General features: G+C 50.4%; 1 protein-coding gene across 2 annotated transcripts in view; it reads left to right on the top strand.

The window, feature by feature from the left end:
* LOC144754405 (uncharacterized) overlaps positions 1 to 27,183 on the top strand; it is a 558,704-nt gene that overhangs the window by 432,102 nt on the left and 99,419 nt on the right. The gene's annotated exons all lie outside the window — the stretch shown is intronic.

The raw sequence follows: 27,183 nt of genomic DNA, 5'->3' as shown, positions 1-27,183 counted from the left end.
CGATTTCTCATTAAGAAATCGCAAATTACCACCAACTTGAAGTTGCTGGTAATTTGCGATTTCTTTCACAAAAGCACTTTTTAGGGCTCGAGCCTAAGCCACCACGAAGTGGAGGCGGAGCTTGCGAGCTCTTATGTGTTAAATAAAAAAATGCACAAAGGGGTCCGGCTGGCACATTCCTTAGTTTTTTCTGGCATCTGCCTAGTGATTCGTCTTCGCTGTGCTGTGTATTTAGTAGCGTTGACGTGATAGGCTGTAAGTAATTTACGCGTGCCCGATGTGGCATATTCTGTGCGAGAACGAGCACGGCAGAGTGATTAATCTTAATTAGGAGCTGTCAGAGTGCCCGTGTAATGCAATCCAGATGGTGCGAGCGCGTTCACCATTGCATTGCATGTATCATGCGCGCGTTTAACATTTACCTTTCACGCATGGCAGTCCATTCATTTTAATTAGGAGCTGTCAGAGTGCCGCGTTCACGGCGGAGATAATGGAAAGAATTTTCCTTTAGCTTAAAGGGCAGTCACAGTTGATTTTTTTTTAAGATACCTCGCATACAAGCACCCTTGCCTCGGCAATCCGCGTGTCTTTTAAAATAAAACAATATGGTAGAGTTTAACAGAGATTTTCGCAATAAACAAAAACAGCTATGTAGATTGCGGCGTGTTTTATTTGCCATCACATTGAGTTGATTTTTACGTACGTTTTTCACACACACACAGTAGGGAGGATGACAATGCATATCTACAGGCTAGCGATGACAGTGCATCTAGGCTAGCAATGACAGTGCATAATTACAGGCCAGTGATGACACTTCATATCTTCAGGCTAGTGAAGCCAATGCATATCTACAGGCTAGCGATGACAGTACATATCTACAGGATAGCAATGACAGTACATATCTACAGGATAGCAATGACAGCGCATATCTACAGGATAGCAATGACAGAGGCGTAGTGCAGAGTGCAGAGGCAGAGTGCAGAGGCGTAGTGCGTAGTGCATAGTGCAGAGTGCAGAGGCGTAGTGCGTAGTGCAGAGTGCAGAGGCGTAGTGCGTAGTGCAGAGTGCAGAGGCGTAGTGCGTAGTGCAGAGTGCAGAGGCGTAGTGCGTAGTGCGTAGTGCAGAGGCGTAGTGCAGAGTGCAGAGGTGTAGTGCGTAGTGCAGAGGTGTAGTGCGTAGTGCAGAGGTGTAGTGCGTAGTGCAGAGGCGTAGTGCGTAGTGCAGAGTGCAGAGGCGTAGTGCAGAGTGCAGAGGCGTAGTGCGTAGTGCAGAGGCGTAGTGCAGAGGTGTAGTGCGTAGTGCAGAGGTGTAGTGCGTAGTGCAGAGGTGTAGTGCGTAGTGCAGAGGTGTAGTGCGTAGTGCAGAGGTGTAGTGCATAGTGCAGAGGTGTAGTGCATAGTGCAGAGGTGTAGTGCATAGTGCGGAGGTGTAGTGTGTAGTGCAGAGGTGTAGTGCGTAGTGCAGAGGTGTAGTGCGTAGTGCAGAGTGGTAGTGCATAGTGCAGAGTGGTAGTGCATAGTGCCGAGTGGTAGTGCGTAGTGCAGAGGCGTAGTGCGTAGTGCGTAGTGCAGGTGCGTAGTGCAGGTGCGTAGTGCGTAGTGCAGAGGCGTAGTGCGTAGTGCAGAGGCGTAGTGCGTAGTGCAGAGGCGTAGTGCGTAGTGCAGAGGCGTAGTGCGTAGTGCAGAGGCGTAGTGCGTAGTGCAGAGGCGTAGTGCGTAGTGCAGAGGCGTAGCGCAGAGGCGTAGTGCGTAGTGCAGAGGCGTAGTGCGTAGTGCAGAGGCGTAGTGCGTAGTGCAGAGGCGTTGTGCAGAGTGGTAGTGCGTAGTGCAGAGGCGTAGTGCAGAGTGGTAGTGCGTAGTGCAGAGGCATAGTGCAGAGTGGTAGTGCGTAGTGCAGAGGCGTAGTGCAGAGTGGTAGTGCGTAGTGAAGAGGCGTAGTGCAGAGTGGTAGTGCGTAGTGCAGAGGCCTAGTGCAGAGGCGTAGTGCAGAGTGCAGAGGCGTAGTGCAGAGGCGTAGTGCGTAGTGCAGAGGCGTAGTGCTGAGGCGTAGTGCAGAGGCGTAGTGCAGAGGCGTAGTGCAGAGTGGTAGTGCGTAGTGCAGAGGCGTAGTGCAGAGTGGTAGTGCGTAGTGCAGAGTGGTAGTGCGTAGTGCAGAGTGGTAGTGCGTAGTGGTAGTGCGTAGTGCAGAGTGGTAGTGCGTAGTGCAGAGGCGTAGTGCAGAGTGTTAGTGCGTAGTGCAGAGTGTTTGTGCGTAGTGCAGAGTGGTAGTGCGTAGTGCAGAGGCGTAGTGCGTAGTGCAGAGGCGTAGTGCGTAGTGCAGAGGCGTAGTGCGTAGTGCAGAGGCGTAGTGCAGAGTGCAGAGGCGTAGTGCAGAGGCGTAGTGCAGAGTGCAGAGGCGTAGTGCAGAGGCGTAGTGCAGAGGCGTAGTGCGTAGTGCAGAGGCGTAGTGCGTAGTGCAGAGGCGTAGTGCAGAGGCGTAGTGCGTAGTGCAGAGGCATAGTGCGTAGTGCAGAGGCGTAGTGCAGAGGCGTAGTGCAGAGGCGTAGTGCAGAGTGCAGAGGCGTAGTGCAGAGGCGTAGTGCGTAGTGCAGAGGCGTAGTGCAGAGGCGTAGTGCAGAGGCGTAGTGCAGAGTGGTAGTGCATAGTGCAGAGGCGTAGTGCAGAGTGGTAGTGCGTAGTGCAGAGTGGTAGTGCGTAGTGGTAGTGCGTAGTGCAGAGTGGTAGTGCGTAGTGCAGAGGCGTAGTGCAGAGTGTTAGTGCGTAGTGCAGAGTGTTAGTGCGTAGTGCAGAGTGGTAGTGCGTAGTGCAGAGGCGTAGTGCGTAGTGCAGAGGCGTAGTGCGTAGTGCAGAGGCGTAGTGCGTAGTGCAGAGGCGTAGTGCAGAGTGCAGAGGCGTAGTGCAGAGGCGTAGTGCAGAGTGCAGAGGCATAGTGCGTAGTGCAGAGGCGTAGTGCAGAGGCGTAGTGCAGAGGCGTAGTGCGTAGTGCAGAGGCGTAGTGCGTAGTGCAGAGGCGTAGTGCGTAGTGCAGAGGCGTAGTGCAGAGGCGTAGTGCGTAGTGCAGAGGCGTAGTGCGTAGTGCAGAGGCGTAGTGCGTAGTGCAGAGGCATAGTGCGTAGTGCAGAGGCGTAGTGCAGAGTGGTAGTGCAGAGTGGCAGTGCGTAGTGCAGAGGCATAGTGCAGAGTGGTAGTGCGTAGTGCAGAGGCGTAGTGCAGAGTGGTAGTGCGTAGTGCAGAGGCGTAGTGCAGAGTGCAGAGGCGTAGTGCGTAGTGCAGAGGCGTAGTGCAGAGGCGTAGTGCAGAGTGGTAGTGCGTAGTGCAGAGGCGTAGTGCAGAGTGGTAGTGCGTAGTGCAGAGTGGTAGTGCGTAGTGCAGAGTGGTAGTGCGTAGTGCAGAGTGGTAGTGCGTAGTGCAGAGTGGTAGTGCAGAGTGGTAGTGCGTAGTGCAGAGGCGTAGTGCGTAGTGCAGAGGCGTAGTGCGTAGTGCAGAGGCGTAGTGCGTAGTGCAGAGTGGTAGTGCGTAGTGCAGAGGCGTAGTGCAGAGTGGTAGTGCGTAGTGCAGAGGCGTAGTGCAGAGTGGTAGTGCGTAGTGCAGAGGCGTAGTGCAGAGGCGTAGTGCGTAGTGCAGAGTGGTAGTGCGTAGTGCAGAGGCGTAGTGCAGAGTGCAGAGGCGTAGTGCGTAGTGCTGATGCGTAGTGCAGAGGCGTAGTGCGTAGTGCAGATGCGTAGGGCAGAGGCGTAGTGCGTAGTGCAGAGGCGTAGTGCAGAGGCGTAGTGCAGAGTGGTAGTGCAGAGGCGTAGTGCGTAGTGCAGAGGCGTAGTGCGTAGTGCAGAGGCGTAGTGCAGAGTGCAGTCGTAGTGCAGAGGCGTAGTGCGTAGTGCAGAGGCGTAGTGCAGAGGCGTAGTGCGTAGTGCAGAGGCGTAGTGCGTAGTGCAGAGGCGTAGTGCAGAGGCGTAGTGCGTAGTGCAGAGTGGTAGTGCGTAGTGCAGAGGCATAGTGCAGAGGCGTAGTGCAGAGTGCAGATGCGTAGTGCGTAGTGCAGATGCGTAGTGCAGAGGCGTAGTGCGTAGTGCAGAGGCGTAGTGCAGAGGCGTAGTGCAGAGTGGTAGTGCGTAGTGCAGAGGCATAGTGCGTAGTGCAGAGGCGTAGTGCAGAGTGCAGAGTCGTAGTGCAGAGGCGTAGTGCAGAGTGCAGAGGCGTAGTGCGTAGTGCAGAGGCATAGTGCGTAGTGCAGAGGCGTAGTGCGTAGTGCAGAGGCGTAGTGCGTAGTGCAGAGGCGTAGTGCAGAGGCGTAGTGCATAGTGCAGAGGCGTAGTGCGTAGTGCAGAGGCGTAGTGCGTAGTGCAGAGGCGTAGTGCGTAGTGCAGAGGCGTAGTGCAGAGTGGTAGTGCGTAGTGCAGAGGCGTAGTGCAGAGTGTCAGTGCGTAGTGCAGAGGCGTAGTGCAGAGTGGTAGTGCGTAGTGCAGAGGCGTAGTGCAGAGGCGTAGTGCGTAGTGCAGATTGGTAGTGCGTAGTGCAGAGGCATAGTGCAGAGGCGTAGTGCAGAGTGCAGAGGCGTAGTGCGTAGTGCAGAGGCGTAGTGCGTAGTGCAGAGGCGTAGTGCAGAGGCGTAGTGCAGAGTGGTAGTGCGTAGTGCAGAGGCGTAGTGCAGAGTGGTAGTGCGTAGTGCAGAGTGGTAGTGCATAGTGCAGAGTGGTAGTGCGTAGTGCAGAGTGGTAGTGCGTAGTGGTAGTGCGTAGTGCAGAGTGGTAGTGCGTAGTGCAGAGGCGTAGTGCGTAGTGCAGAGGCATAGTGCGTAGTGCAGAGGCATAGTGCGTAGTGCAGAGGCGTAGTGCAGAGGCGTAGTGCGTAGTGCAGATTGGTAGTGCGTAGTGCAGAGGCGTAGTGCAGAGGCGTAGTGCAGAGGCGTAGTGCGTAGTGCAGAGGCGTAGTGCAGAGGCGTAGTGCAGAGTGGTAGTGCATAGTGCAGAGGCGTAGTGCAGAGTGGTAGTGCGTAGTGCAGAGTGGTAGTGCGTAGTGCAGAGTGGTAGTGTGTAGTGCAGAGTGGTAGTGCGTAGTGGTAGTGCATAGTGCAGAGTGGTAGTGCGTAGTGCAGAGGCGTAGTGCGTAGTGCAGAGGCGTAGTGCGTAGTGCAGAGGCGTAGTGCGTAGTGCAGAGTGGTAGTGCGTAGTGCAGAGGCATAGTGCGTAGTGCAGAGTGGTAGTGCGTAGTGCGTAGTACAGAGGCGTAGTGCAGAGTGGTAGTGCGTAGTGCAGAGGCGTAGTGCGTAGTGGAGAGGCGTAGTGCATAGTGCAGAGGCATAGTGCAGAGGCGTAGTGCAGAGTGGTAGTGCGTAGTGCGTAGTGCAGAGGCGTAGTGCATAGTGCAGAGGCGTAGTGCGTAGTGCAGAGGCGTAGTGCAGAGGTGTAGTGCGTAGTGCAGAGGCGTAGTGCGTAGTGCAGAGGCGTAGTGCAGAGGCGTAGTGCAGAGGCGTAGTGCGTAGTGCAGAGGCGTAGTGCGTAGTGCAGAGGCATAGTGCGTAGTGCAGAGGCGTAGTGCAGAGGCGTAGTGCATAGTGCAGAGGCGTAGTGCAGAGGCGTAGTGCGTAGTGTAGAGGCGTAGTGCAGAGGCGTGCAGAGGCGTAGTGCGTAGTGCAGAGGCGTAGTGCAGAGGCGTAGTGCAGAGTGGTAGTGCGTAGTGCAGAGGCGTAGTGCAGAGTGGTAGTGCGTAGTGCAGAGGCGTAGTGCAGAGTGGTAGTGCGTAGTGCAGAGGCGTAGTGCAGAGTGGTAGTGCGTAGTGCAGAGTGGTAGTGCGTAGTGCAGAGTGGTAGTGCGTAGTGCAGAGGCGTAGTGCGTAGTGCAGAGGCGTAGTGCAGAGGCATAGTGCGTAGTGCGGAGGCGTAGTGCAGAGGCGTAGTGCGTAGTGCAGAGGCGTAGTGCAGAGGCGTAGTGCAGAGTGGTAGTGCGTAGTGCGTAGTGCAGAGGCGTAGTGCAGAGTGCAGAGGCATAGTGCAGAGACGTAGTGCAGTGTGCAGAGGCGTAGTGTGTAGTGCAGAGGCGTAGTGCAGAGGCGTAGTGCAGAGGCGTAGTGCGTAGTGCAGAGGCGTAGTGCGTAGTGCAGAGGCGTAGTGCAGAGGCGTAGTGCGTAGTGCAGAGGCGTAGTGCATAGTGCAGAGGCGTAGTGCGTAGTGCAGAGGCGTAGTGCAGAGGCGTAGTGCGTAGTGCAGAGGCGTAGTGCAGAGGCGTAGTGCAGAGGCGTAGTGCAGAGGCGTAGTGCGTAGTGCAGAGGCGTATTGCAGAGTGGTAGTGCGTAGTGCAGAGGCGTAGTGCAGAGTGGTAGTGCGTAGTGCAGAGGCGTAGTGCAGAGGCGTAGTGCGTAGTGCAGAGTGGTAGTGCGTAGTGCAGAGGCGTAGTGCAGATGCGTAGTGCAGAGTGCAGAGGCGTAGTGCAGAGGCATAGTGCGTAGTGCAGAGGCGTAGTGCGTAGTGCAGAGGCGTAGTGCAGAGGCGTAGTGCGTAGTGCAGAGGCGTAGTGCGTAGTGCAGAGGCGTAGTGCGTAGTGCAGAGGCGTAGTGCGTAGTGCAGAGGCGTAGTGCAGAGGCGTAGTGCAGAGTGGTAGTGCGTAGTGCAGAGGCGTAGTGCAGAGTGGTAGTGCGTAGTGCAGAGGCGTAGTGCAGAGAGGTAGTGCGTAGTGCAGAGGCCTAGTGCAGAGTGGTAGTGCGTAGTGCAGAGGCCTAGTGCAGAGGCGTAGTGCGTAGTGCAGAGTGGTAGTGCAGAGTGCAGAGGCGTAGTGCAGAGTGCAGAGGCGTAGTGCGTAGTGCAGAGGCGTAGTGCAGAGGCGTAGTGCGTAGTGCAGAGGCGTAGTGCAGAGTGGTAGTGCGTAGTGCAGAGGCGTAGTGCAGAGTGGTAGTGCATAGTGCAGAGTGGTAATGCGTAGTGCAGAGTGGTAGTGCGTAGTGGTAGTGCGTAGTGCAGAGTGGTAGTGCGTAGTGCAGAGGCGTAGTGCAGAGTGGTAGTGCGTAGTGCAGAGTGGTAGTGCGTAGTGCAGAGGCATAGTGCGTAGTGCAGAGGCGTAGTGCAGAGTGCAGAGGCGTAGTGCAGAGGCGTAGTGCAGAGTGCAGAGGCGTAGTGCGTAGTGCAGAGGCGTAGTGCAGAGGCGTAGTGCAGAGTGCAGAGGCGTAGTGCGTAGTGCAGAGGCGTAGTGCAGAGGCGTAGTGCAGAGTGGTAGTGCGTAGTGCAGAGTGGTAGTGCATAGTGCAGAGGCGTAGTGTGTAGCGCAGAGGCGTAGTGCAGAGTGCAGAGGCGTAGTGCAGAGGCGTAGTGCAGAGGCGTAGTGCAGAGGCGTAGTGCGTAGTGCAGAGGCGTGGTGCGTAGTGCAGAGGCGTAGTGCAGAGGCGTAGTGCGTAGTGCAGAGGCGTAGTGCGTAGTGCAGAGGCGTAGTGCAGAGGCGTAGTGCATAGTGCAGAGGCGTAGTACGTAGTGCAGAGGCGTAGTGCGTAGTGCAGAGGCGTAGTGCGTAGTGCAGAGGCGTAGTGCGTAGTGCAGAGGAGGCGTAGTGCAGAGTGGTAGTGCGTAGTGCAGAGGCGTAGTGCAGAGTGGTAGTGGGTAGTGCAGAGGCGTAGTGCAGAGTGGTAGTACGTAGTGCAGAGGCGTAGTGCAGAGTGGTAGTGCGTAGTGCAGAGGCGTAGTGCGTAGTGCAGAGGCGTAGTGCAGAGGCGTAGTGCAGAGGCATAGTGCAGAGGCGTAGTGCGTAGTGAAGAGGCGTAGTGCAGAGGCGTAGTGCAGAGTGGTAGTGCGTAGTGCAGAGGCGTAGTGCAGAGTGGTAGTGCGTAGTGCAGAGTGGTAGTGCGTAGTGCAGAGTGGTAGTGCGTAGTGGTAGTGCGTAGTGCAGAGTGGTAGTGTGTAGTGCAGAGGCGTAGTGCAGAGTGGTAGTGCGTAGTGCAGAGTGGTAGTGCATAGTGCAGAGGCGTAGTGTGTAGTGCAGAGGCGTAGTGCAGAGTGCAGAGGCGTAGTGCAGAGGCGTAGTGCAGAGTGCAGAGGCATAGTGCGTAGTGCAGAGGCGTAGTGCAGAGTGCAGAGGCGTAGTGCAGAGGCGTAGTGCGTAGTGCAGAGGCGTAGTGCGTAGTGCAGAGGCGTAGTGCAGAGGCGTAGTGCGTAGCGCAGAGGCGTAGTGTGTAGTGCAGAGGCGTAGTGCGTAGTGCAGAGGCGTAGTGCAGAGGCGTAGTGCAGAGTGGTAGTGCGTAGTGCAGAGGCGTAGTGCAGAGTGGCAGTGCGTAGTGCAGAGGCGTAGTGCAGAGTGGTAGTGCGTAGTGCAGAGGCGTAGTGCAGAGTGGTAGTGCATAGTGCAGAGGCGTAGTGCGTAGTGCAGAGTGGTAGTGCGTAGTGCAGAGGCGTAGTGCAGAGGCAGAGTGCAGAGGCGTAGTGCAGAGGCGTAGTGCGTAGTGCAGAGGCGTAGTGCGTAGTGCAGAGGCGTAGTGCAGAGGCGTAGTGCAGAGGCGTAGTGCGTAGTGTGTAGTGCAGAGGCGTAGTGCAGAGGCGTAGTGCAGAGTGGTAGTGCATAGTGCAAAAGCGTAGTGCAGAGTGGCAGTGCGTAGTGCAGAGTGGTAGTGCGTAGTGCAGAGGCGTAGTGCAGAGTGGTAGTGCGTAGTGCAGAGGCCTAGTGCAGAGTGGTAGTGCGTAGTGCAGAGGCCTAGTGCAGAGGCATAGTGCGTAGTGCAGAGTGGTAGTGCGTAGTGCAGAGGCGTAGTGCAGAGTGCAGAGGCGTAGTGCAGAGTGTAGAGGCGTAGTGCGTAGTGCAGAGGCGTAGTGCAGAGGCGTAGTGCGTAGTGCAGAGGCGTAGTGCAGAGGCGTAGTGCAGAGTGGTAGTGCGTAGTGCAGAGGCGTAGAGTGGTAGTGCGTAGTGCAGAGTGGTAGTGCGTAGTGCAGAGTGGTAGTGCGTAGTGGTAGTGCGTAGTGCAGAGTGGTAGTGCGTAGTGCAGAGGCGTAGTGCAGAGTGGTAGTGCGTAGTGCAGAGTGGTAGTGCGTAGTGCAGAGGCGTAGTGCGTAGTGCAGAGGCGTAGTGCAGAGTGCAGAGGCGTAGTGCAGAGGCGTAGTGCCGAGTGCAGAGGCGTAGTGCGTAGTGCAGAGGCGTAGTGCAGAGGCGTAGTGCAGAGGCGTAGTGCGTAGTGCAGAGGTGTAGTGCAGAGGCGTAGTGCAGAGTGGTAGTGCGTAGTGCAGAGTGGTAGTGCGTAGTGCAGAGGCGTAGTGCGTAGTGCAGAGGCGTAGTGCAGAGTGCAGAGGCGTAGTGCAGAGTGCAGAGGCGTAGTGCAGAGGCGTAGTGCGTAGTGCAGAGGCATAGTGCAGAGGCGTAGTGCGTAGTGCAGAGGCGTAGTGCGTAGTGCAGAGGCGTAGTGCAGAGGCGTAGTGCGTAGTGCAGAGGCGTAGTGCGTAGTGCAGAGGCATAGTGCGTAGTGCAGAGGCGTAGTGCAGAGGCGTAGTGCAGAGTGGTAGTGCGTAGTGCAGAGGCGTAGTGCAGAGTGGTAGTGCGTAGTGCAGAGTGGTAGTGCGTAGTGCAGAGGCGTAGTGCAGAGTGGTAGTGCGTAGTGCAGAGGCGTAGTGCAGAGGCGTAGTGCGTAGTGCAGAGTGGTAGTGCGTAGTGCAGAGGCGTAGTGCAGAGGCGTAGTGCAGAGGCAGAGTGCAGAGTGGTAGTGCAGAGTGCAGAGTGGTAGTGCAGAGTGCAGAGTGGTAGTGCAGAGTGGTAATGCAGAGTGCAGAGTGGTAGTGCAGAGTGGTAGTGCAGAGTGCAGAGTGGTAGTGCAGAGTGGTAGTGCAGAGTGCAGAGTGGTAGTGCAGAGTGAGAATGCAGATTGAGAGTGCGAGTGGTAGTGCAGAGTGCAGATTGGTAGTGCAGAGTGGTAGTGCAGAGTGCAGAGTGGTAGTGCAGAGTGGTAGTGCAGAGTGGTAGTGCAGAGTGGTAGTGCAGAGTGGTAGTGCAGAGTGGTAGTGCAGAGTGGTAATGCAGAGTGCAGAGTGGTACTGCAGAGTGGTAGTGCAGAGTGCAGAGTGGTAGTGCAGAGTGGTAGTGCAGAGTGGTAGTGCATGCAGAGTGGTAGTGCAGAGTGGTAGTGCAGAGTGGTAGTGCAGAGTGGTAGTGCAGAGTGGTAGTGCAGAGTGGTAGTGCAGAGTGGTAGTGCAGAGTGCAGATTGGTAGTGCAGAGTGGTAGTGCAGAGTGGTAGTGCAGAGTGCAGATTGGTAGTGCAGAGTGCAGATTGGTAGTGCAGGGTGCAGATTGGTAGAAGTATTACGGGCAGCAGTACCACTACCACCAATGCTACTGCTACCAGTACCACCACCACCAGTACTCCCGCTACCAGTACCACCACCACCAGTACCACCACTACCAGTACTACCACCAGCAGTACTACCACCAACAGTACTACCACTACCAGTATCACCACCTCCAGTACTACCACTACTACCACTACCAGTACCACCACCACCAGTACTACCAGTACCACCACTACCAGTACTACCAGTACCACCACCACCACCAGTACTACCACTACCAGTACCACCACCAGTACTACCAGTACTACCACCATCAGTACTACCAGTACTACCACTGCCAGTACTACCACTAGTACAGCCACCAGTACTACCACTACCACCACCAACAGTACTACCACCACCACCAGTACTACCAGTAGCAGTACTACCACAACCAGTACCACTACCACCACCAGTACTACCACCACCAGTACCACCACCACCAGTACTACCACTACCAGTATTACGGGCAGCAGTACCACCACCACCAATGCTACTGCTACCAGTACCACCACCACCAGTACTCCCGCTACCAGTACCACCACCACCTGTACCACCACTACCAGTACTACCACCACCAGTACTACCACCACCAGTACTACCACCAACATTACTACCATTACCAGTACCACCACCTCCAGTACTACCACTACTACCACTACCAGTACCACCACCAGTACTACCAGTACCACCACCACCAGTACTACCACTACCAGTACCAGTACCACTACCACCAGTACTACCACTACCAGTACCACCACCATCACCAGTACTACCACTATCAGTACTACCAGTACTACCAGCACCAGTACTACCACTACTACAGCCACCAGTACTACCACTACTACAGCCACCAGTACTACCACTACCACCACCAACAGTACTAACACCACCGCCAGTACTACCAGTACCACCACCACCAGTACTACCACTACCACCACCACCACATTAACACACTCCATAACACTTAGCAAAAATACATTACCATTTACAATGCCATTAGCTCAAACTCAAATAAATCCGAGCCCGATTGCATTTCTAATGCTTGTTATCATTTGTGAAGGTGCCATGTGGCGCACATACATAAGGGCATGTATGTGCGCCATATGCCCAAACATGTGAATTTCAGGGGTGCATCAGGGTGTCCTTATGACACCCTTACACCCTTGAAATTATTCTCAATTTGCGATTCTCAAATTGCGAATCGCAAATTGAGAATAACTTCACATTCATTCCTAGAAATGAATGGGAAATTATTCCTTAATTGCGATTCGCAATTAAGGAATTTTAAGAAATCGCAAAATGCGATTTTCTACATACATACCAATTTGCAAATCTCAAATAGCCTATTTGAGATTCGCAAATCTCGATGTTGATACATCTGCCCCGTTGTCTCTTAGGTTGGAATGAGTTGACCCCTGACATTCTGCCCATCTCTTCATCTCAAACTTTAGTTCTTCTTCGCACACTTTACCCATGTATCCTGCCACTTTGCTTCACCTGAGAGCAATGAAGGCTCGAGGAATAGAAAGATGTTGAAGATGTAGTGTGATTGGTGGGGCCCTTGGTTAGCGCAGCACGAGGAGTGCCGCCCAGATGTATATTCATTTATGTATTTTCATGGTTTAAGTCAAGACCCTGCACTGGTTCGTTGACAGAGTTTAGCCTTGTTTTGAGGTCAGTGGGAGGACAGTTTGGAAAATCCTGCACCAAACTGGTGTATGCTTTGCAAAAGAGAGTTCGAGGCATTATTTTGTTTCAGTAAATGTGAATATGCACTGACCCGGAACTGGTGGACAGAAGGGACCTGAGCTGAAAATTGCAGTGTGGGTTTGAACAAAAAAGGCACGCTGCTGGTTAAGGAGGGGTTCCTGGGTGCTGCCGCCCAGACAAGAGTTGTGGGTGGGGGACATGCCCTCGTATTTATTTCTATGAGAGCAAGTGTATCCACATAGTCGAGATTGTGTCAAAATGTGTGGGTGAGGTGTCATGGTGTTACCTTTGCAGGATCACTCCAGAGTTTATATTTCATGAGATCATCTTCCTTGGATGTATCCGAGCACCTGCATTTGTATGCTTTGGTCAGAGGACAGCAAGGCATATTGTGCTGTTCTGTTGCTTCAAAGCTGACGGTGGCCAAATGGCTGATATCCACCTATGCTACGAATTTGGGAGATTCAACTTTTTACGTATGTCATTTCTCATGTCAAAGGTTTAATCAGTGTTCGAGGGTGATACCTGTCTGTACCTAGGCGTCAATATCAAAGAATCCTACTGAGATTTTACTGCCGGCTTGAGCCTTGATTGATGGCAGTGTGGCATCGGGTAGTGGGTGTTTATACTGTCCTGTGGTAGGTAGAACCACTGCCAGGTGCTAAGGACCAACTAAGTGCATAATAGGGGCCAGGGTGGCCTCTGCCCGCACTCATCAGCTGGACTCGGTGACTCACTAGGCATATTCTGGAGCTCCTGCTGTTCATGTTCATTGTGCTCAGTTATCACCAGAGACCTTCACACGCTAACGCCTGATTACATCTACCAGAAGGGATATCACTTCTCACCCACAAACCATCAAAGCTTGGAGCCAGCTTGCTTCACCTAGATGTGCAGAGCACATTGTTATTTTAAGAGTCTGATTATAAATATCACCCCCAACGGCCCCCACAACAACACCGTATCAGGAGATCACTTAAAGGCACTTTATAGCTGCTAAACTTCCCAAAACCGGCCCGTCACTAGCGCACTACGGACACACATATTGAACTTTCGCCCAATTTTATGAAGCCTCTCATGTTTGTCTTCTCGTTTCCTCCCTTCCAACCGCATTTACCACCTGTTACCTACTGGTCCCATGCTCCGCTGTACCTCCTCCCATCTCTAACTTAACGGTGACCTGAAAACCCACGTACTGTAAATATTTTTACTTATATTTTTCTTTATTTTATTGAACAATTATACTATCCTCTTTGTTATAATAACTGCATATCTCTTTCGAATTTATGGCACGTTACCCCTAACCGTGTCCTCCATTTCGCATATCCGCGACCGGGAACTATGATTAATTGGTCTAAAATTGTCGCTTGGTTAATCGGATGCTACTACCACCCTGAATTTAACGCATATTTACATTGTATAAACATAAACTTATATGTGCTTATTTCACCTTCTGTTTTTCTACCAATGGAAAATACGGCCAATTATCACGATAACTGTTTTGATTATCTGCATTGTTCTTATTGTTTTATTCCATTATCCCCTTTTTCATCTCAAACTGCTGGCATGTCCACCTTAATCGTGCCCTCTGCTTCGTGCCTGTCTGACCGGAGTCTTCTGACCTCCTACCCTTTGGTTCAAATCGACACATTGAATCCAAAATGTTACTACCATGCTGAATTTTAACTCATTTATTTACTGTATGTTATCAATACCTATATGTGTTAATAATACCATCTGCCTCTCAAACAATAGGTATTATGTACTTTGTATATATGAACAATTTTGATCGTGTCACACAAATAATCACAATATCACACAAATACTAACCCCTAAAAAACTTCATACTACTAACAACCTTACGTTGTTCCCGCCCTAAACTCTCACCTTTCACCTTAACTATATCACACCACATTAACTTTACCCTTGACACTTCCTACCTTCCCCATCTTCCTCCCTTAACCCACTCCTTTTCCTTTCCTTCTTCTTTCACACTAACACTGCACCCTTCTTTCACCACTCTGTCACCTTGAAAACACAGCCCTGAAGAAGCCCCAGGCCAGATGGCCATGTAGGGGTGAAACACGTATTGGCTGTTCACTTGTTGCACCATTCATGACTTCCAGAAGTGCAAATAAATACTTCTAACATAACCAAAGTGAATTATTGGATTTTTTTCCAAAGAAGCAACATTTATTTATTTTCTTCATGCCCTGGCACAACTCTGCTACTTTCTACTCAAACAAGGGGTCAGGGGTGTCCCCCTGCTAAGGGCAGAAGTACAGAAAGATCGGAAGCTCATTGAATTGGCCAGTAAGGGATTGTGACCTCCTTACCCCTTCAACCCGTGCCCCAGGAACCAGGTTACCTCAACCAGGAAAGCCGGGTGCATAGGGGTGAAGTGATGTTAGAACCTCCCATAGACGACAGTGTGAGAGTTGGATGGAAGAAGATGACTCTGGAGAAGACAGTGAAGGAGTCCAGTGGATTCCAAGGGTGGATTCTGGAAGTGAAGAACCTAGAAGCAGAGGGGACAGCATCTATGTCACTCATAGGTGATCAGGAGGCACAAAGACAATGCCCACCAATGTCGAAAGGTTCTGAAGAGACGGCGGTGACCTTGTTGCTGCAGCTGTGAGGACCAGGCAATGCTGAGGAAGACCAGGAGCTGCGCACAAGCTGACCCACATTAGATGTCGGTGTCTAGGTGGTCAATGTCTGGCAGGAGCACCAACAATCCTTGGTAGCTGCAACTGGCTTGGACAATGAAAAGAAGCAAACGTTTGGACCAGCTAGGGACTCGCCAAAATCAGGAGAGTCTGAGCAGGCGGCAAGCAAGCAGGGCAGGCCACTAAATAAGGGAAGATCCTTAGGAGGACCCACAGGTTGAAGCCACAGGAGTCGCAAGAGCACCTCAAGCAGCTCACGAAAGTCACAGGCCCAGGATGCAGGAGATACAAGAAGGACTCTGTTTTTCAGGAAGTGAGGTGCTGGAGGCTGGAGCTTCTTGTAGCCCAAAGATCTCTGGAGTGCAGCGCCAACAAACCTTAGCAACGGCAAGTCAACGCCATACACAGGGGTTTGTCCCAGCAGCACCGATGAGAAATACTGTCCTCCAAATCGCAGGGAAGACCAGTCTGGACTCTAGGGAGCCACAACATACCCACCTGTGTTGCTGAGCCTCTGCATGTCTGTAGGACGTCAGGAGCAGCAGATTGGACAGCTTTGTTGTGGTGCCTGCAGATGCAGTGGAGTGACTCCTTCACTCCAAGGGAGATTTCTTTAGGTGTCCTTTTGACCACAGGTCTTTTGGAGAACCTGGATAAAGCACAGACACAGAAGACTTGAACAGTGAGACCAGGAGCTGATTTATTTATTTGAAGAGTTTTATAAAGCGCGAACAAGATCCTGGCGGATATCAGAGGGCTATGCAGACAGTAAATGTTACATATACAAGCCATAAGAAACAGATCAACACAGCAATACAAAGAAAATAGAAAGAAAAACAATATAGTTATATTTGGCATCATTAAGTGTCTTGTGTTTAAGAGCTTATCTGTCTTTCGTCCTATTGATTCAGCAGACCAAACGCATGTGTATTTGGCCATGAGGATGGATTTAACTTCTTTTTAAAAGCAATAGTGGATGGGTTAAGTCTGATTTCAGGGGGTAAGGCATTCCAAATTCTGGGTGCCAACCCGGAGAATGATCTATTATAGGTTTTTTTCTTATGGAACTTTTGTGGTTTCAGGAGTAATTTTTCCGCATTTCTTGAAGGTCTGGTGCCCCCAGAGATCGTCCGTTTCTGTGCCAGGTAACTGGGGGTCTTTTGATTTAAGGCTCTGTGCGTCATGCATGCAATTTTCAGTTGAATTCTCGCATCTAGGGGTAACCAGTTCAGGGATTGAAGGTCCTGGGATATGTGGGAAAAACGTTTAGATCCAGTTATGAGTCTTGCTGCAGCATTGATTGAGGCTCTAAGGGATGCAGTTGATGCTTTGGGCAATCCACAAAGGGTGACGCAACCGTATTCCACTCTGGGTATAACCAGAGCTTGTACTGCCTGCTTAAAGTCATTGTGTGGAAGGAAGGGTTTTAGTTTCCTTAATGTGTTTATCTGAATGTTGGCTCCCTTTGTAACATTACTGATATGTTTTTGCATGTTGAGGTTACTGTCCAAAGTTATTCCAAGTGACTTTGCTGAATCTACAATGATCGGTTGTACATTGAACGCCGTAATATGTTTGATCCAGTCTTGCAATTTCGGGATTTGGGCCGGTGGGGCTATTAGAAGAAATTCCGTTTTTTACTGCGTTCAATTTCAGATGATTTTCTGCCAGCCACGTTTGTGTGTTTCTAAGAGCTGTGTTGAGTAGTTTGATATCCTCTAAGGAGTGTATTTTGAGATATAGCTTTGTATCATCTGCATACATGTGGTATTGCACATTAGAGGTTTGTAGGATTTCCGTTAGAGGTTCCAGGAAGAGATTAAACAGTGTTGGAGATAGTGCTGATCCTTGCGGTACCCCCAAGGCCACTGGGACTGGCTTGGATAGGGTGTTCTTGATTTTGAATTGTTGTGTCCGGTTTTGGAGAAATGAGGTGAACCAATTTAGCACTGCCCCAGATAAGCCCATTCTGTGTTTCAGGAGGTCTAACAGGTTCTCGTGTTTAACAGTATCAAAGGCTGCAGATAGGTCAAGTAGGATGAGTAAACAGGATCCATTTTGGTCAAGTATTTGCAGCGCATCATTAATGGTGTGTGTCATGGCTGATTCTGTGCCGTGGCCAGCGCGAAAGCCTGATTGGTGTTGGTTGAGTAGGTCAAAATGATCAATGTGTTTCGTTAGCTGTAGATTCACACATTTTTCCAGCACCTTTGCTAGGGTGGGGATATTGGAGATTGGGCGATAGTTGCTTAGGTCCGTGGGGTCTACCGTAGGCTTCTTTAGAATGGGTGAGACCTGGCCTATTTTGAGGATGTCTGGGATTCATCCTTGTTGGAGGGAACTGTTTATGATCTTCGACCAGAGAGGTAGAAGCAATGGGGTGAGGTCTTTGACAGCGTTTGTCGGAAGCGGGTCGGCGGAGTGGTTGGCTGGGTTCAGAGCACTGAGAATTTTGCATAGGGCCACTTCGGAATAGGAGGAAAATGATGACCAGCTTGCATTATTTTTAGAATTATTCTTTGATGGGGGTTGCCCTGGCGTGGACATGGGAGTAGGAGAAGTTAGTGTATTCGTTCTCGCGTATAATGTTAGGTCCTTTAGGAGGTCTTTCTTGATGGTGTCGGTCTTGAGGGAGAAGAAGGTGGAGAATTCTTCACCATTTGGCATTGAGCATTCAGAGTCTTGTGGGCACTGAGGTGCCTCCTTAGATTGAGATTTGATCAACTCAAAGAGTTTTTTTGGACGATTTCTTGCCTGGTCTAGTTGGAGGCTAAAGTAATCAGCTTTGGTGCATTTGATCTTGCGTAAATATGCATTTCTCTTTGACCTAAGGATCATAAGGTGGTTGGAAGACGGTGTTGACCTCCAAATCCGTTCTGCAGTTCTGAGGGAGCACCTCTCCTCGTTGAGTAAACCATTATACCAGGGTTTAGAGTCTTTCAGAGAGACTCTTTTTAGCTGTAGAGGTGCTACCTCGTCAACTATTGATGTCATGGTCGACATGTAGTGGTTGGTGAGCTCGTGTACTGTAGTAGATCCTGCGGGGGGCAGCAATAAGTTAGTACAGGAGGACGGTAACGAGTTGAGTTTAAGATTTTTTAGGTCTCTTTTCCACACTTTTGGTCTCGTGGGTTGGGCTGAGTTCGCTTTTACCTTTTCCTTAATGGTGAAGGTGATGATGTGATGGTCAGACCAGTCGCAGGGTAGGATCGAATCGAGCTGGATGGGACCTGTTTTAGAGATTAGTAAGTCTAGGATCGATCCTTTGTCATGTGTTGGGATGTTGCAGAACTGTGTTAGGTGTAGGTCCGCTAGGAAATTCTTAGGATCATTCCAATGGAGATTGAAGTCTCCGAGGAATATTTGGGTATTTTGTCGACCCATGTATGATGACACCATGTCCATGAAGTGTTCGGTGAAGGTGAGGTTCTCACCTGGTGGGTGATAAATGATATGCAAAGAACATACCGGTGTTCCTTTGCTAGAAATATTAAGGCACATGTATTCACATGACTGGAAAGAGGGGGAGATGGCTCTGCTTACCGAGATGTTGTTACGATGTATGCAGGCTATGCCACCCCCTGATTTGTCTGCTCTAGCTCTGCCTAATCTGATGATGTTGTAGCAGGGTGGAACTAGAATGTCAATGATTGGTGTAGAGGATTCTTTTAACCAAGTTTCAGTAAGCAATAACAAGTCTGGTTCATGTGTGATGATGAGATCAGCTATGTCTGCTGCATGTCGAGCGGCGATCTGCAATTTAGGAGAATACATTTGAGTGTGGGCGTGCTGGTGGATGAAGAGGGTTCCTGACTGATAGGGATTCTTCTGAGGTTGTTGTTTGTGATGCCTCTGCTGTTAGGTTTAATGGTTCTACGGGGGTTTAAGGGGATAGTAGGAATTAATGACGCTGCAGGTGTATTAGGCTTTAATGGCACAGGAGTTGGTGACGGAGGAGGTGTGATAGGCTTCATAGAAACGGGTTCGTAAGAGCTCATCAAGGATAATAGATCACTCTCTGAGAGCAGGTTGGTGCATCTAATTGGTCGTGATGCATTATTGGAGGAAGGGACTGATGACCAGCTGGTACAGATGGGAATCCTGTTAATGGCGATTTGGTTTCTAGGTTGGTAGATTTTGGGATGTCTAGTTGTTCTGTCACTCCATAGGTGATTCGTTAGATGATCATTGAGAGCTTGGAGTTCCTCTTTGATTTGGTACAGTGAAGATATGATCTCGTCGAGTCTGGGATTATGTGCAGGTGTGCATGTGTTATGTGGTTGTGTTATGTGTGTGGGTTTGGAGACGGGTTTGGATGCTTGAGTTGTGGGGTGGCTTGGTGTAGTGATTGTTGAGTGTGTGGATGTGGGTGAGAGGGGTGCTGAGGGTGTGGGTGTGTCTGTAAGGTGGGTAGTAAGGGTGTCTGTGTGGATGGTTACAGGTGGGGTCTGGTCTGGTGTGTGAGTATTTGTGTGTGTTAGTGTGGGTGGGAGGGATGCTGCTGGAGAGGGAGTGTATGATGTGTGGGCTATAGGGGTAGCTATGAGTGGTGAGTGCGTCTGTGTTGATAGTATAGATGTAGATGTAGGAGCTGGGCGCTGACCTGGAGTGTGGTATGGGCTAACGTGTGCTGTGAAGGGACGAGTGTTTGCAGGGTGTGGGAGTATGGCTGGTCAGGAGATGTGGGTCGAGTTATGTGTGACAGAGTAAGGGCAGTGTTAGCTGGGGGTGCGTAGGTGATTTCAGTTGTGTTGAGTTGAGGGTTCGCTGAGATGGCTTGAGTCTTATTTGAAGAAGTCTCGGTTCCAATCAAAGTCCAATGAAGTTTAAGTGTCTAGACCATTGAAGAGCAACTTTGTTTCAGGATTGAGTCTGGTCCCACGACAAATCTGAGGACCCACCCACAGGTGAGCTCTTAAGTACCCTAAGGAAAGGGTTGGGACGACACTTGGGTCCCTCCCAGAGGAGGGTTTGGACAGAGGGGAGGATACTTCCCTGTCCTTTGTCCAGTTTTGTGCCAGAGTGGGAGCTAAGTGTTCCTAAACTAGCTCAAACTGCAGTATGCAAGGAGGGCACCAGATGTGCCCTTCAAAGCAGTCGGGTGGCACTGGTCACTAAGTGTTGCCTGGGAGGTGGTCACACCTCACTGTGACAGGAAGCCTATTGTTCTACCTTCCCCTGCTCGAGCTCAGCTCAGCAGAAGGAGGGCAGACTGTTACCCGGGAGTAAATGTAAATGTGAGTTTGTATTTATATAGCGCCTTCTACCCTGAGGTCTCGTAGCCCTGTATTCATACCGCTGTGGAACCCTTCCTGGCTTTCCTGTGAAATGTCCACTCCTGGGCACCGCCAAGGTGAAGCCAGGCATCCAAGCGCTGCTGGGGCCGTTGTGGAGATTAAGCAAGCTATTGCCCAGAGTCACAGAGTGGGACCCATGATTAGACTAGGCACCGAGGCGAGAATTATCAGGTCCGGGAAAATTGTGTCCAAGAGTCGCTGAGGCGGGAATTGAACCCTGGTCCTGGGCCAGACCTCTGCATCAGGGTCTGCCGCTCTAACCATTGAGCCACGCTTCTCCACAATACAGTACAGAGAGGTCCCCTAAGGAGCCCGCCCCAGTATATGGATCATACTTCCAGCACTAGAATAGGTGTTGGGGTATGATTCCAACATGTTTGATATCAAACATGACTGAGTTCGGTACAGCATTAAATATTTAGACATCACATAATGACTGATGTCCAGTATACGTCTTAAAATGGCTGACCGCACTTACATAGCCTGGAGAATCAACTCCAGAACTTTTAGGGGTATCCTGCTTATGCAGGGGCACCCTGACACTTATAACCATGCACCCTACCCTTAGGACTGAATTATCTGCCATGGGGTGACTTCTAGGTTTTAAGTGCAGTGATCTCCGACATAAGGAAACTTATATCTATTATAAGTTATGGTAGCACCAACTCACACAGGCTGAAATGGTAGGCCTGTAGTCACAATTTAAGTGGACTCCCATGGGTGGTACAATATATGCTGCAGCCCATGGGAGACCGCTGGTGTACCTATGCTCTGGGTACCTTAGTACCATATACAAGGGGCTTATATGGGTACATCAGAAGCTACTTGTTGAGATATTAAAGTACTTACCATGTCAATTTTAGAGGAGAAAGCACAGATGCTGGGGTCCTGATTAGCAGGACCCATACAAACTGTTTCAAAAACATACAGATTCCAGGTAAAAAGTTGGGTTGACCATGAAAGCAGATCCTACTTTTCTTACAACATCCACATCTCTGCATCACTGAAGCACTCTGAAAGCAACAATAGAGTGATATTGCGTTTGAAATCTAATGTACTCATGTGATAACATAGATTACATTAAACATTATCCTGCTTGTAGTTTTTGGTCAGCACCCTCCGATTGCTTCATAACACCCTAGTTCAGTGGTGCCACAGCTTCTCCTTACCATTAAGTAACTTTGCACAGCCAACAAGAGGGCAGTACTTTAATAGTGGGTAAGACAGTTTACAGAGAATAGTTTTTAGGGCTCGACCTCTGCCAATGCGCAAGCATTGCAGATGTTGAGACATATTGGGGCTTATCCAGAGCTTAACCAAACGGGCGATTTGATGCTGTGCCCGTGAAAAAAGCAAGTGCACGCATCAAAGCCACCAGCCTCCCTCCCAGAGCTTCCCCCTGCGTGCGCTCTGCCATTTCTCCTCCCCTAATTATTCACTGCCCACGGCCGGCCGGCACATCAAAGGCTGCTGCTCCCCGTGCGTCTCGTCACCCTTACTCTCCCCTATTCTTCCCTTTTTGCCTCTCACCGCCTCCCTCCCCACCACAGCAATGCCGAGGGCTTGTTGTAAGTAGTGGTTGTTTGTGACTGTTATTTGGGTGAAGGCTTAAAAAAGGAGTGGGATGTTTGGGAGTTCATAGTAAGAAAAGTTTGGGTTGAGTCACTTTTGCTCCAAACGCAGCACTTTCATTTTTGCCAACGACCTGGCACTCGCGGCCGCGCATCTTTGTCTACTCTTGTCTTCTCTTACCTCTTCTTCCTGTTTACCCCCCCTCTTACCATTCATCATTCTCAATCCACTTTTGCACGTCTTTCCTTTTCTCTTTCTAACTTCAAACTGTTTCCAATCCTCTTCGCCCGTCGTTTCCTTTCTTCCTGCCTCTATTTCATTTTCACTCCCCCCCCACCTGCGCACACCCCTCCCTCCGCGTCTCTGCACATCTCCCTGTCTCATGCTTAACTTCCTGTGTCACTCCTGCCCTGTCGCGTGGACAGCGATGAGCTGCTGATGTCCCAGGCTCGATCTCTCTCTCTCCAGCAACCGCAGCCACTGTTGGAGCCTCACCCCCTCTATTGCAGGGTGATGCTGGCAGTATTATTGTCCTCACAACGGATGTCTCCTGTCTGCCCTGCTGCAGTCTCACTTTCTAGTTTTTAAATAGTGTCTCTGTTGCATCCTCACTATCACCCCTCTGCCTTGCTGTCTACAAACTACCCCCGTCTTTTAAATATCTCTTTTGGAAAATGGAAAATGTTTTTAAAGCTGCTCTTCAGCCTTTCTCACTAACGTCGTCCTCTTTGATTTCTCCCTTCAGACCCTCCTATAAATGTTTCTCCCGCCCATCGCTCCTTTCCAGGCGCATCTCTTCTTCGTCTCACACCCCCCGCCCCCCAATCCCCGGCGGAAACTCCTCACACGACGCTCTGAACCTCGCTTAGTGCACTACTGCTTCTTTTTCTCCTCCACATCACCCCATTCCTCCCCCCGGACTCCTGGCTTCCCATCTTCACCTTGATTTCTATAATCCTTATTCGCCTTTCGTCTCCCCCCTCGCCCCCTCACACCAGTCTCCTCACACCCCTCACTGTCCGGTCAGCCGGCTGCTCTTCGTTCTCTCCCTCTCCCTTCTTCATGGCCCTCCCCAGAGCTCTCACGCTCTTGTATTCACTCACACCTCCCCCTGTTCCCACGCACCTTTTCTCCTCAAATATTTCTTTCCCTCACTCTGGATTCCTTAATCTCCCCATTGCACCCAAGACACCCCTCCATTCACCTCATCTGCTTGCTCCCCCCACGCAGTTTCCCATTCCCTGGAATCGTACTGCTCTATAAACTGTTCTTTAGCAATATTTTATTAATCATTCTGGCTCTGAGCTTTTGGTGTGCTACGAATAAAAGCCGGGAGTAATTATGCAAGCGTGGTGGGGCATCGATGAGGGGCGGTGGGGGTGCCAAGGAGCGAACGCAAGAAGGCATCGCTAGGGTTTTTTTTAATGCGCATGGCTTTTGCCTCTTCAAGTGGGCAGTCGCCTTTTTTCAGCTTTCTTTGCAGGCCGTGTCCTTGACACAAGTACTGTTACAAGCAGGGGGCTAGTTTTTATGTATTTTCTACTCATTTCCCCTTTCCTTTATATTTATCTCCCTTTCGCATTTCTATTACCCTTTCTCCTCTTTTTTTCTCTACTCCTCTGTTTCTTTCCACTCTTCCGCTCACCATTTCCTCTTGTCTCTTTGCTGCTCTTTTTTTAAATCTTTGTATCTAGTCTTCTGCTGTCTCTTTCTCTGTCTAGCCATCACCCAGGCACTCATCCTGTATTTCTTTTCATCCCTCCTGTGGTCACTCTCTTTGTAGCACACACTATCTGTTCCCCTCTCTGTTTCATTCCATCTCTCTCTCTCGCTTCCTCTATCTCTAGCACACACACAATTTCTTTCCAAATATCTCTGGCTAAACACTTATTAGAACCCAAAGGCGAGACCTATTGGCTACGGTGGTTATCAGCAGGACTCTCAGAGCTTCACAGCACTGGTGTTAGGTGGCAGGCTTCGAGTATCATGATGAAACTACATCTCCCAGAATGCAGTGAGAGGAGTGCTGGTTGTGTGCTGTCCCATGCTGCTTTGGGCTAGGTCATGTGACTAGGAGGTTCTTAAGCCTACAGCTCCTGTTTCCCAGTGCTTGGCTTTCCTTCGGCTAGAACCTTACCCTTATCTGGACTAAACCTTGTTGCACCTATTTCCACGAAAACGGAAGCGGAGCTGCTTGTGTATCGAAATCACTCTCTGGACTTTAATAGCTTGGAGTCTCAGGAAGTGGTAGTTTGTTCCTTCAGTTTCGCCGGTATTTCACTTTGTCTCAGCGCGAGGACGCGCTGAAACCTTTCCACAGCTGTTTTCCTTAGGCGCTGCACGCTCTGCTAATCACTAATCTCAACAGCTTAATTGCCCGCTGACTTCTCCAGCGCAGGACGCGCTGCCACTTCCCTTCTTCCCACCTTCGCAGGTCCTCTCTGTTTTTAGGTCTTGACCAAATCTCACTTTTTCCATAGACTGGTGCTACATCGCATCCACTCTCCCAGAACAAACATTTTCAGGTGAAATTCCTTTATTTTTGTGGGCATTTACATTTTTCTGTAAACGTTTCACACTTGAAATATATTCCAATTGCAACCCGTTACTGTGCCGTTTTCACAAGTGCTGATGAATATAAACAGCCGGTGGGCGGTAAATAAATGTGCCCACCTTGTATTGGTGCACCGGCCATTGTGCGTGGGTTTATTTATTTTAACCTCACGCTTCTGGGTTGCTAAATACAACAAGCATTGAAAATGCATTAGATCTCGCCTTTGATTAAGTTAAATCCAATTGCTCTGCTAATGGTATTGTATGTCAACACAACTGGCTTTAACTTAATAAAAGGCGAGACCTATTGCATTTTCAATCTCCATCCATACCACTCCATCCATCCATCCCCCCACTCCATCCATCCATCCATCCCACTCCATCCATCCATCCCCCCCACTCCATCCATCCATCCCCCCCACTCCATCCATCCATCCCCCCCACTCCATCCATCCATCCCCCCACTCCATCCATCCATCCCCCACTCCATCCATCCATCCCCCCACTCCATCCATCCATCCCCCCACTCCATCCATCCATCCCCCCACCCCATCCATCCATCCCCCACTCCATCCATCCATCCCCCCACTCCATCCATCCATCCCCGCAGTCCATCCACCCATCCATCCATTCACCCGACTCCATCCATCCCTCCCCCGCCCCACACTCCATCCCTCCCCCTCCCCACACTCCATCCCTCCCCCGCCCCACACTCCATCCCTCCCCCGCCCCACACTCCATCCCTCCCCCGCCCCACACTCCATCCCTCGCCCACACTCCATCCCTCGCCCACACTCCATCCCTCGCCCACACTCCATCCCTCGCCCTCTTGCCCTGCCTCTATCTCTCACCCTGCCTCTATCTCTCGCCCTCCCTCTATCTATCTTTCGCCCTCCCTCTATCTATCGTCCTCACTATCCATCGCATCACCACAGCATCACTCAGGGGCACCACAACATCACTATGTGCTACCAGAGCATCACTGAACGCCAGAGCATCACTTGTCGCCGCCACAACATCATTCAGAGCCACCACGGCATCAATCTGTGCAACCATTCAACAACAACTGATTCAAATATGTTCTCTCAATGTTTCAAACTTTATTACAAATGTCACAAAAAAATGTTAATATTTCACTTCTGTTCTTGTATTTTCATCACAATAAAATACACTAAACATAATCTTCCAAAAAGTTATTTGCAAAAGTTTAAGCTATTGCCATTATAAATGACAACTCTTATTTAAGTATTAAATATTGAAAAAAATACAACTCATTGTTATTTTTTTTAATGGTTTTCTGAGTTTTTTTTTTTTTTTTTTTTTTTATTAAGAAAAACAATCATGGCATTGGTACAGAGTAGCAAAGTAGCATACGTTATGTGGATCACAAGGACAAAGTAGCATAGTCTATAAAAAACAGTACAAAATTGATTATGGAAGTTCACATCTTGGATTAGTAATGTCCTTACACGGCTGAGGTAGGTCACACTGAGGCACTGTCGTCGTCTTCGAGGTTTGGAGGGTCACAAATATTGCCACGAAACTGATTCTAAGCCCCCCATATTTTCTCCCACTTCTTAGGGCACCCTCGATGAATGAACACTGACTTTTCTGCCACCATTATTTCGTCCATATCCCTGACACTTCGGAGCCCCACAATAGAGCAATATTGCGTTTTGCCACCATCATACCTAGCATTACCCAATCTTGTTGTCTATGGTTTAAGTCGTTTGGCTCGCAGACATTTAGTAAACAGCGCCGGGATTCTGGCGTTAGGGAAATGTTAGTGGATTGTGATATTGTGCGCATAACTGGTGTCCAGTACCTCGCTATGTGTACACAGTCCCATATGGTATGGTAAAATGACCCCTCATTTCCGCAGCCACGCAGGCAAAATTTGTGGGGGCAGACCCAATTGTGAATAAAGTCGTTCTTGTGTAATATGTGCGGTGTAATATTTTGAGTTGAACCAATTTCATCCTAGAGGATATCGCAGTTTCCCTGGGAGACGAGAGGGCCTCCTGCCAGTCAGAGTCATCAAAGTCGCCCACCTCCCTGGACCATTTCTGTCGCAGCGTGGACGTCGCGTCAGGGAGGTTTTTTTATCAAATTCCGATAGGTCAGTGAAGTGGCCCTATCTGGCATGTGTTCTGTTAGAAGCCTGTCTTCTAAAGGGGAGGACTCCTGTAGAGCAGTGCCAGGAGGTATGACAGATTGAAGTGCGTGCTTGATTTGGAGGTATCTAAACTTTTCCTTTGGTGCCATGTCATACTGTGTTTGAAGGTGGGAGAAATCTACCACCTTTCCCTTTTTCCAGAGGTCACCCACTACCGAGATGCCGATGGCATCCCAGCCTTGGAATCCTTTACTATTGCGGAGGAGGCCTAATTTGTAGGAATCCCACAGCGGAGTCATCAGCGTAATCGTCCCAGTGGATCTTAGTCGTCGATTCGCTTTATACCAAAGATGCACCGTGTGTTGTGTGGGTCCTATTAGGTCCGTGGGCATACGACGGCAGTAGAGATTGCCAAGTAGGCCTCGGCTCTCCAAGTTTCGTCTGTCGGCGAGATATGCCGGCTCGGTCTGCGGAGCGTGCAACCAGTAGTTTATCTGCTGAAAATGGGCTGCCCAGTAATAGAATTCTACGTTCGGAAGCGCTATACCTCCATCGTACCAACCCCTTATTAACTTATCTTGTGCAATGCATGGTGGCTTCCCATCCCACAGAAGGGTGGTAACGGTTGCAGCTACAGTTCGAAAATAAGAGTCAGGGACCAGCAATGGTGTATTTTCAAGGACGTATAAAAACCGTGGGAGCGCCATCATTTTGTACAATGCCGCCTTACCCAAGAGAGTGAGAGGAAGCGTTCGCCAGATCTTAACGTCTCTTCTAAACCGCTCTAGGTGGGGATTAAGATTCAGGTCAAAGAATTCGGTAGGGTCGGACGTTTTGCAAATACCGAGGTATTTGAACGCTGTCACAGTAGGCCACAATGGGCAACTCGGGGGCAAGACGGGGGGGGGACCGGTCAGTACATGAAGGACGGACTTAGACCAATTAATATTGTAACCTGATACTCTGCCAAATTTTTCACATACG

Source organism: Lissotriton helveticus, chromosome 5_1 (assembly GCF_964261635.1).
Source record: "Lissotriton helveticus chromosome 5_1, aLisHel1.1, whole genome shotgun sequence".
In the NCBI taxonomy this organism is placed as follows: domain Eukaryota; kingdom Metazoa; phylum Chordata; class Amphibia; order Caudata; family Salamandridae; genus Lissotriton; species Lissotriton helveticus.
This window is presented reverse-complemented; position numbering and strand designations above follow the sequence as displayed.